This window comes from Lissotriton vulgaris, chromosome 6, assembly GCF_964263255.1.
Source record: "Lissotriton vulgaris chromosome 6, aLisVul1.2, whole genome shotgun sequence".
Lineage (NCBI taxonomy): Eukaryota > Metazoa > Chordata > Amphibia > Caudata > Salamandridae > Lissotriton > Lissotriton vulgaris.
In genome coordinates, this window is record NC_141694.1 from 315,282,936 (window position 1) to 315,292,137 (window position 9,202).

The 9,202-nt window shown below is 48.1% G+C and overlaps 4 non-coding genes across 4 annotated transcripts; all 4 read right to left on the minus strand.

Moving 5' to 3' along the window:
- Window positions 1-658: 658 nt before the first annotated feature.
- Window positions 659-849, minus strand: LOC147707282 (U2 spliceosomal RNA). Its single transcript, XR_015297006.1, has one exon. It is a non-coding gene; the product is annotated as a U2 spliceosomal RNA (small nuclear RNA).
- A 986-nt stretch (window positions 850-1,835) lies between these two features.
- Window positions 1,836-2,026, minus strand: LOC147707283 (U2 spliceosomal RNA). Its single transcript, XR_015297007.1, has one exon. It is a non-coding gene; the product is annotated as a U2 spliceosomal RNA (small nuclear RNA).
- A 986-nt stretch (window positions 2,027-3,012) lies between these two features.
- On the minus strand, window positions 3,013-3,203 carry LOC147707284 (U2 spliceosomal RNA). The gene has a single exon (XR_015297008.1). It is a non-coding gene; the product is annotated as a U2 spliceosomal RNA (small nuclear RNA).
- A 986-nt stretch (window positions 3,204-4,189) lies between these two features.
- LOC147707285 (U2 spliceosomal RNA) lies at window positions 4,190-4,380 on the minus strand. The gene has a single exon (XR_015297009.1). It is a non-coding gene; the product is annotated as a U2 spliceosomal RNA (small nuclear RNA).
- Between the last annotated feature and the right edge of the window lie 4,822 nt (window positions 4,381-9,202).

A 9,202-nucleotide genomic window follows, 5' to 3' on the forward strand; every position in this document is an offset into this window, starting at 1 on the left:
CAGGAAGCCCTGGACAGCTCCCTGACCGGAAGTGGCCGGACCCTCGCCCTCGCTTGCCTGGGACACTGCTCCCCTGCAGCCTGAGGCCTATAGATAAGGCTTGGCCGTTCGTGGCCGTTCGGGGACGGGCGGGGCGGGCAGAGAAGGAAAAGGACTCTGTATTTTTCTTCTTGCTCAGAGAAGCCAAGGGCAGTGCCCACTTCTCGGCATGCCTGCCTGCCTGCCTGCTTCCCTCCCTCCCTCCCTCCCTCCCTCCCTCCCTCCCTCCCTCCCTCCCTCCATCCATCCATCCTTGTGACTTGCTGAGAACCTTCCTCCATTCGTTCCCCAGTGAAATGGATCCAAAAACCAATGAAACTCTGCTGCTGCAAAAACAGTCTTTTTCCCACGTTTGTCTCTTTTCAAAGTGCAGCGTCTGGATGGAGAAGGGGAAAAAAAACAAAGAAAATAAGTTGAAAAATAAATAAATAAATAACGCACGGCCGGGTGGCCGCAAAGTGGCAATTAAGTAAAATACATACATAATTAAGGCAAGACACAGTGACCACTTTGCTTTTATTCACAGGCAAACACAATAGCGCCACTTTACAGGGTTTGGTAGTGAAGCGCTACTTTCGTTTTCTCGTCTATTTTTCAACAGCATTGTTTTCCCCGGGTGGGGAAGTGCACCATTCCTGGAGGTACTGCAATACCAGGTTGATGCGTGGAGTGGACAGAGCAAGCTCCTATTCCATCTCCCTGTTCCAAAAATCAATTTAATATATGGTCCCCAGATAGAGGACGTATCAGATATTAAACTGATAAGAACAGATACTACACTTGATCTTAGCCAAAAGGCCGAGAAGCGATAACCAGAATGGTGGCAGAATTAACGCCTCCCGAAGAAATCTACCTTGGTCACCCGGACCGGGGTCTTCCCTCTCACCGTCGCTGGTCGCCCTTTCGCCTCTTTTTCTGACTCCCGGCAAGAGCTCAGCATGTGCCGGTGGAAAGGAGGCCCCGGCCTCAGGCTTTCCCCCGGCTCCCAGAGTCCTCCTCGGCTGTCGCCTCATTAGGCGTCACTTTGCATACCCACGTTGTCCTCTTTCTAGTATTTGCATGCCCCTCCCCTTCCTGCGCACTGCTTCCAGCCGGCTGGCCGGAAAGCCTGGCAGCCAGGGGATGCTGGGAATCAGGCCAGGAAGCCCTGGACAGCTCCCTGACCGGAAGTGGCCGGACCCTCGCCCTCGCTTGCCTGGGACACTGCTCCCCTGCAGCCTGAGGCCTATAGATAAGGCTTGGCCGTTCGTGGCCGTTCGGGGACGGGCGGGGCGGGCAGAGAAGGAAAAGGACTCTGTATTTTTCTTCTTGCTCAGAGAAGCCAAGGGCAGTGCCCACTTCTCGGCATGCCTGCCTGCCTGCCTGCTTCCCTCCCTCCCTCCCTCCCTCCCTCCCTCCCTCCCTCCCTCCCTCCCTCCATCCATCCATCCTTGTGACTTGCTGAGAACCTTCCTCCATTCGTTCCCCAGTGAAATGGATCCAAAAACCAATGAAACTCTGCTGCTGCAAAAACAGTCTTTTTCCCACGTTTGTCTCTTTTCAAAGTGCAGCGTCTGGATGGAGAAGGGGAAAAAAAACAAAGAAAATAAGTTGAAAAATAAATAAATAAATAACGCACGGCCGGGTGGCCGCAAAGTGGCAATTAAGTAAAATACATACATAATTAAGGCAAGACACAGTGACCACTTTGCTTTTATTCACAGGCAAACACAATAGCGCCACTTTACAGGGTTTGGTAGTGAAGCGCTACTTTCGTTTTCTCGTCTATTTTTCAACAGCATTGTTTTCCCCGGGTGGGGAAGTGCACCATTCCTGGAGGTACTGCAATACCAGGTTGATGCGTGGAGTGGACAGAGCAAGCTCCTATTCCATCTCCCTGTTCCAAAAATCAATTTAATATATGGTCCCCAGATAGAGGACGTATCAGATATTAAACTGATAAGAACAGATACTACACTTGATCTTAGCCAAAAGGCCGAGAAGCGATAACCAGAATGGTGGCAGAATTAACGCCTCCCGAAGAAATCTACCTTGGTCACCCGGACCGGGGTCTTCCCTCTCACCGTCGCTGGTCGCCCTTTCGCCTCTTTTTCTGACTCCCGGCAAGAGCTCAGCATGTGCCGGTGGAAAGGAGGCCCCGGCCTCAGGCTTTCCCCCGGCTCCCAGAGTCCTCCTCGGCTGTCGCCTCATTAGGCGTCACTTTGCATACCCACGTTGTCCTCTTTCTAGTATTTGCATGCCCCTCCCCTTCCTGCGCACTGCTTCCAGCCGGCTGGCCGGAAAGCCTGGCAGCCAGGGGATGCTGGGAATCAGGCCAGGAAGCCCTGGACAGCTCCCTGACCGGAAGTGGCCGGACCCTCGCCCTCGCTTGCCTGGGACACTGCTCCCCTGCAGCCTGAGGCCTATAGATAAGGCTTGGCCGTTCGTGGCCGTTCGGGGACGGGCGGGGCGGGCAGAGAAGGAAAAGGACTCTGTATTTTTCTTCTTGCTCAGAGAAGCCAAGGGCAGTGCCCACTTCTCGGCATGCCTGCCTGCCTGCCTGCTTCCCTCCCTCCCTCCCTCCCTCCCTCCCTCCCTCCCTCCCTCCCTCCCTCCATCCATCCATCCTTGTGACTTGCTGAGAACCTTCCTCCATTCGTTCCCCAGTGAAATGGATCCAAAAACCAATGAAACTCTGCTGCTGCAAAAACAGTCTTTTTCCCACGTTTGTCTCTTTTCAAAGTGCAGCGTCTGGATGGAGAAGGGGAAAAAAAACAAAGAAAATAAGTTGAAAAATAAATAAATAAATAACGCACGGCCGGGTGGCCGCAAAGTGGCAATTAAGTAAAATACATACATAATTAAGGCAAGACACAGTGACCACTTTGCTTTTATTCACAGGCAAACACAATAGCGCCACTTTACAGGGTTTGGTAGTGAAGCGCTACTTTCGTTTTCTCGTCTATTTTTCAACAGCATTGTTTTCCCCGGGTGGGGAAGTGCACCATTCCTGGAGGTACTGCAATACCAGGTTGATGCGTGGAGTGGACAGAGCAAGCTCCTATTCCATCTCCCTGTTCCAAAAATCAATTTAATATATGGTCCCCAGATAGAGGACGTATCAGATATTAAACTGATAAGAACAGATACTACACTTGATCTTAGCCAAAAGGCCGAGAAGCGATAACCAGAATGGTGGCAGAATTAACGCCTCCCGAAGAAATCTACCTTGGTCACCCGGACCGGGGTCTTCCCTCTCACCGTCGCTGGTCGCCCTTTCGCCTCTTTTTCTGACTCCCGGCAAGAGCTCAGCATGTGCCGGTGGAAAGGAGGCCCCGGCCTCAGGCTTTCCCCCGGCTCCCAGAGTCCTCCTCGGCTGTCGCCTCATTAGGCGTCACTTTGCATACCCACGTTGTCCTCTTTCTAGTATTTGCATGCCCCTCCCCTTCCTGCGCACTGCTTCCAGCCGGCTGGCCGGAAAGCCTGGCAGCCAGGGGATGCTGGGAATCAGGCCAGGAAGCCCTGGACAGCTCCCTGACCGGAAGTGGCCGGACCCTCGCCCTCGCTTGCCTGGGACACTGCTCCCCTGCAGCCTGAGGCCTATAGATAAGGCTTGGCCGTTCGTGGCCGTTCGGGGACGGGCGGGGCGGGCAGAGAAGGAAAAGGACTCTGTATTTTTCTTCTTGCTCAGAGAAGCCAAGGGCAGTGCCCACTTCTCGGCATGCCTGCCTGCCTGCCTGCTTCCCTCCCTCCCTCCCTCCCTCCCTCCCTCCCTCCCTCCCTCCCTCCCTCCATCCATCCATCCTTGTGACTTGCTGAGAACCTTCCTCCATTCGTTCCCCAGTGAAATGGATCCAAAAACCAATGAAACTCTGCTGCTGCAAAAACAGTCTTTTTCCCACGTTTGTCTCTTTTCAAAGTGCAGCGTCTGGATGGAGAAGGGGAAAAAAAACAAAGAAAATAAGTTGAAAAATAAATAAATAAATAACGCACGGCCGGGTGGCCGCAAAGTGGCAATTAAGTAAAATACATACATAATTAAGGCAAGACACAGTGACCACTTTGCTTTTATTCACAGGCAAACACAATAGCGCCACTTTACAGGGTTTGGTAGTGAAGCGCTACTTTCGTTTTCTCGTCTATTTTTCAACAGCATTGTTTTCCCCGGGTGGGGAAGTGCACCATTCCTGGAGGTACTGCAATACCAGGTTGATGCGTGGAGTGGACAGAGCAAGCTCCTATTCCATCTCCCTGTTCCAAAAATCAATTTAATATATGGTCCCCAGATAGAGGACGTATCAGATATTAAACTGATAAGAACAGATACTACACTTGATCTTAGCCAAAAGGCCGAGAAGCGATAACCAGAATGGTGGCAGAATTAACGCCTCCCGAAGAAATCTACCTTGGTCACCCGGACCGGGGTCTTCCCTCTCACCGTCGCTGGTCGCCCTTTCGCCTCTTTTTCTTTTTTTTTTCTTTTCTTTGTCAGGGCCTCGTTTCTGGTTCATATACATCAATCGTCAGCTTTCCACAATACCCTATTATTCGTAAGTCGTTGGTAAGAATCTTGACAACAAGTGCACACGCTATCTCGTTGACCTTTTACCTATGAAGGGAAAAGGTCATGTTAGTCAAATACATACAGTAAATAATTACATTTACTCCACCTGTCTCATCTCCATCTGCATTCTCCTATCCCATCGCTATCCGGTTTTTGGGTTATAGTGAAAAAGGACAAAGAGGTTAGTTGCACCTCTTCCCCTCTCCCACGCCAGGTAGGTTCAGGCGATTCCTTTAGGTCCTCAGTTGTCGTTGCCTTCTTTGTTGCCTGATCATTTTTGTCCCCCCTTTGTAAGGGTACAAGGGGACCCCTTTGGGTCCTCATGTTTGGTCATTGCTGTCTTCATCTGAGCCATACTGTGCAGCATAGTCACGCAGTAGACTGTGGATCATCTTTCGGCACGCCAGGGTCGATGTTTCCTTCCTAACTACCAGTTGGTTTCAGATAACAGAAGAACATCTTTAAAGCAGCACAGGAGCCTCCCTCCAGCAGTACTGGAGGTCCCAGAGTTCGTGTTTCGCTAGGAACAGACCATACATCACGGTGTGTTACTCTTACAACGCAACTATTACAACATAATGCTGTTACAACGCAGCTATTACAACGCAAATACCATTACAATGCATGCCATTACAACGCATGGTATTACAACGCATACCATTACATCGTAAGTATTGGTAAGTATTTTTATTTTTTTATTTTATTTAATATTTTATAATTGATTTAATTATTATTAATTATAAATAAAAATATTTATTTCGTTTTTAAATATTATAAATTAAATATATTTATTTAAGTAATTTTTTAAATAAGTATGAGTATAGGAGTATATGTTTTGGGGTACTGATGTATATGTTTTGGGGTGTTTGGGTATTTTTAGGTTTTTGGGCAGGGTTTGGGTTTTGGGGTACAGGGGTGTTTTTAGGTTTTAGGGCAGGGTTTGGGTTTTGGGGTACAGGGGTGTTTTTAGGTTTTAGGGCAAGGTTTGGGTTTTGGGGTACAGGGGTGTTTTTAGGTTTTAGGGCAAGGTTTGGGTTTTGGGGTACAGGGGTGTTTTTAGGTTTTAGGGTAGGGTTTGGGTTTTGGGGTACAGGGGTGTTTTTAGGTTTTAGGGTAGGGTTTGGGGTTTGGGGTACAGGGGTGTTTATAGGTTTTAGGGCAGGTTTTGGGTTTTGGGGTACAGGGGTGTTATTAGGTTTTAGGGTAGGGTTTGGGTTTTGGGGTATAGGGGTGTTTTTAGGTTTTAGGGTAGGGTTTGGGTTTTGGGGTACAGGGGTGTTTTTAGGTTTTAGGGCAGGGTTTTGGGGTACAGGGGTGTTTTTAGGTTTTAGGGTAGGGTTTGGGTTTTGGGGTACAGGGGTGTTTTTAGGTTTTAGGGCAGGGTTTGGGTTTTGGGGTACAGGGGTGTTTTTAGGTTTTAGGGTAGGGTTTTGGGTTTTGGGGTACAGGGGTGTTTTTAGGTTTTAGGGAAGGGTTTTGGGTTTTGGGGTACAGGGGTGTTTTTAGGTTTTAGGGAAGGGTTTGGGTTTAGGGATAATTAAATTATATTTACCATTTTAAAATTATTTAAAATATATTTAATAAATTAAATTAATTATTTTACATTAATTACATTTTTTATTTAAATTAATTAAATTAAAGAAATTAATATTATTAATTTAATTTAATTTTTTTTTAAAAATATGTACATTAAACTAATTACTGTTTTTTAATTAAATTAAATTAATTACAATTTTTAATAAAATTACATTTTTTAAATAGATCTTATTTTATTAAATTAAATTAATGACAATTTTTAAATGTCTTTTAATTAAATTATTTAAAAAAATTAATTACAATAAACTAAATAACATTTTTAAAAAAAGGTATACTTACCTATACTTACGATGTAATGCCATGCGTTGTAATAGCATCTGCGATGTAATGCCATGCATTGTAATGACATCCGTTGTAATGGATCCCGCGTTGTAAAATCTGCGTTGTAACGGAATGCGTTGTAACACAACGCGTTGTACTGACACCAATCCTACATCACAGAGTCCGCTGTAATGCATTATGTTGGTATCCAGGTCCCAGGCTCTGTGCCTAGGGCCTTCAGAAGGTCCTGTGCGTATTCACACTCCCAAAAGAGATGGTAGGTAGTGTTGTCCGCAGGGCACCCTCTCTGCCAGGACTTGTATCGGATGAGCCCTCTTGCGTGCATGAAGGGTCTCACTGGCAGATCTCCTTGGATGGCCATCCCGGTGATGTCTTTGAGCTGGTTAGTATGGGGATAAGAGGCAACATTCTCCCACATTTGGTCCACTGTGGCAGAGGGCAGGGTTGCCGATCGGTTCACTGACGTCCTTCACACATACCTGGTGTTGGACGATGTTCGGACTCCACATGGCTGAGGCGCCAGCCTCCAGACCAAACTCCTTGATGAACTTTCCCACTTTCTGGTAGAACCCCGGAGTGTCCCAGTTGTAGGGGACGGCACTCACTCATTCTGCCCATCTAAGGCGTCTCTATTAAAAACAGGAAGAAACATGCCATCAGAAATCCGGCTCTCATCTTGGGTCCTCATGGTGCTTCTCACGCAATGCCATTTGAAGATTCCCCTCAAGATGGTGGCAATGTCCGGCACTCCCTGATTGTGGGTCTTGAACATCACCTCCCTCTTCACTCTGTCCATCTTCGAGCTCCAAATGAAATAGAAGATCAATCTTGTGATGGCCTTGGCTGTACGGCTCTGCACCGGCCACACTTGAGTGACATAGTAGAGCACTGGTAAGGTCTCGTTCGGCAGGACCAAAGACTTCCCTTCGATCGTTAGCTTCCAGAAGCTCCAGAGTCTTAGCTTCTGCTTGGTATTTGCCAGTCTCTCTTCTCATGTCTTCTCTGCAGCACCTTTTCTGCCAAACCTAACTGCAAGGATCTTCGGGAGGTCCTGCGTGATGGGAAATGGCAGTGGGTCTCGGGTGAGGGTTAGTGGCTGAAGAGTAGGGTTTCTGACTTGCACTGTTTATCTTCGCTCCCGATGCCTTTCCAAACTTGATACAAGTCCTCTCCAGCTCTTTCAAAGACTGTCCGTCCGTGCAGAAGACCTCTGAGTGTCCAGTCCATGAACTCATAGGAAACACTGTTGAACGTCTTTTCCTGTTCCAGGCTGACCAACGCCATCAGAACCTTGCGGCTCTTGACATACTCGATCATGACCTGTACCAGGGCCAGACTGTCCATGATTTGCCAACCAGGTATCCCACAGGACTGGTCAGGGTGAACTATCTCCGCTATCACTTTCTTTAGACGGTTGGCCATCACTGACATGAGGATTCTGTAGTCCACATTAAGGATGTCTTCTATCTCTTCCTTCTGCTAGTACAAAAGTGTTATCATGCCTTCAAGCAGGGATTGCGGCCTATTGCCCTTACCCACCATTTCCTCGTAGCGGTCCTGCAAGTCTGGGCCAATCAGGTCCCAGAGTTCGACGTAAAGTTCCACTGGGAGACCGTCCACACATCTTGCCCATCTTTGAGTTCGTAGTGGCCAAGTGCAGCTCTTCCAGGGTGAAGGGCGCGTTCAGGCACTCTCTCTCTTCCAGACCCAGTGTCTTCGAGATGCACTCCAGGAAACTGTCCACCTGGGATCTCTCCGACGACTTTAGTGAGTAAAGCTCACCATAAAAGACAGTTACAACACACATGACGTGCTCTCTCACTTTGGAGGTTGCCCTCCAAGTCCCAAAACTCTACAAGCGATGTGCGGGCTGAATGAAGTTTCTTGAAGAAAAACGAGTCATATTTCTCGGTTTTGGTCCAGAAGATGATTTTCTTCTCCGTGAGCCCTATTTGGGTTTCCTCCAATTCATCATCAACGTCACATCCCCGGAGCTAGAGTGTGTTTAGTTGCTGCAGCTTGCTCTGCAGCCTCTTGAATGTGTCCTTTTCCTGTGCAGCAGCTCGGCTTGCATCCTTGAAGAAGCTCCGGAACCTGCCCATCACCCATTCCCACCACTCGCTGGTGGAGTGAAAGTCTCTCATGTCCCTCCACTCTACATGTACGACTCTAAGGTTCACCAATAACTCCTCGTTTTCCAGCAAAGAGCAGTTCAGCTTCCATGATCCAGGGCCAGCAGGAAACTTTCCTGTAAGTTCCCTCTCAAAGCTGATAGCGACCATAGAGCTTCGCCCAGGATTTGCCATTGGAGAGATGAATAGGCAATTGATCTGTAAATGTACAGAACCATCCAAGCCTACTCCAGGAAAAATTCCTGGTATTTTGCCTCATGCTTCCGATGCATCCCGCAGGGACGCCTCACCAGTTATGTCCACCAACAACATAGAAGTCATATCCACTACCACAGAGTCTGATCCAGTGCCCCAATCCATCTCTACTGTGAATTTGAAATCACCACCCATTAGGATGGTCTTGGTGAGGAAGAGTTGCACCTTCACATCTTTAGTCACTCATTCTTCTCCGGGGGAGCACAGACGATGATCCAAAAGGGCTCATCCACGACCAGCATCTGCTGTTTACCTGCTCTGTAACCATGTCGGTAATGAAATGCCTCCCCTTGATCAGAATGGCAACCCCAGATGATTTCTAATAATTTCTTCCTGACCAAAATGATAGCCCATG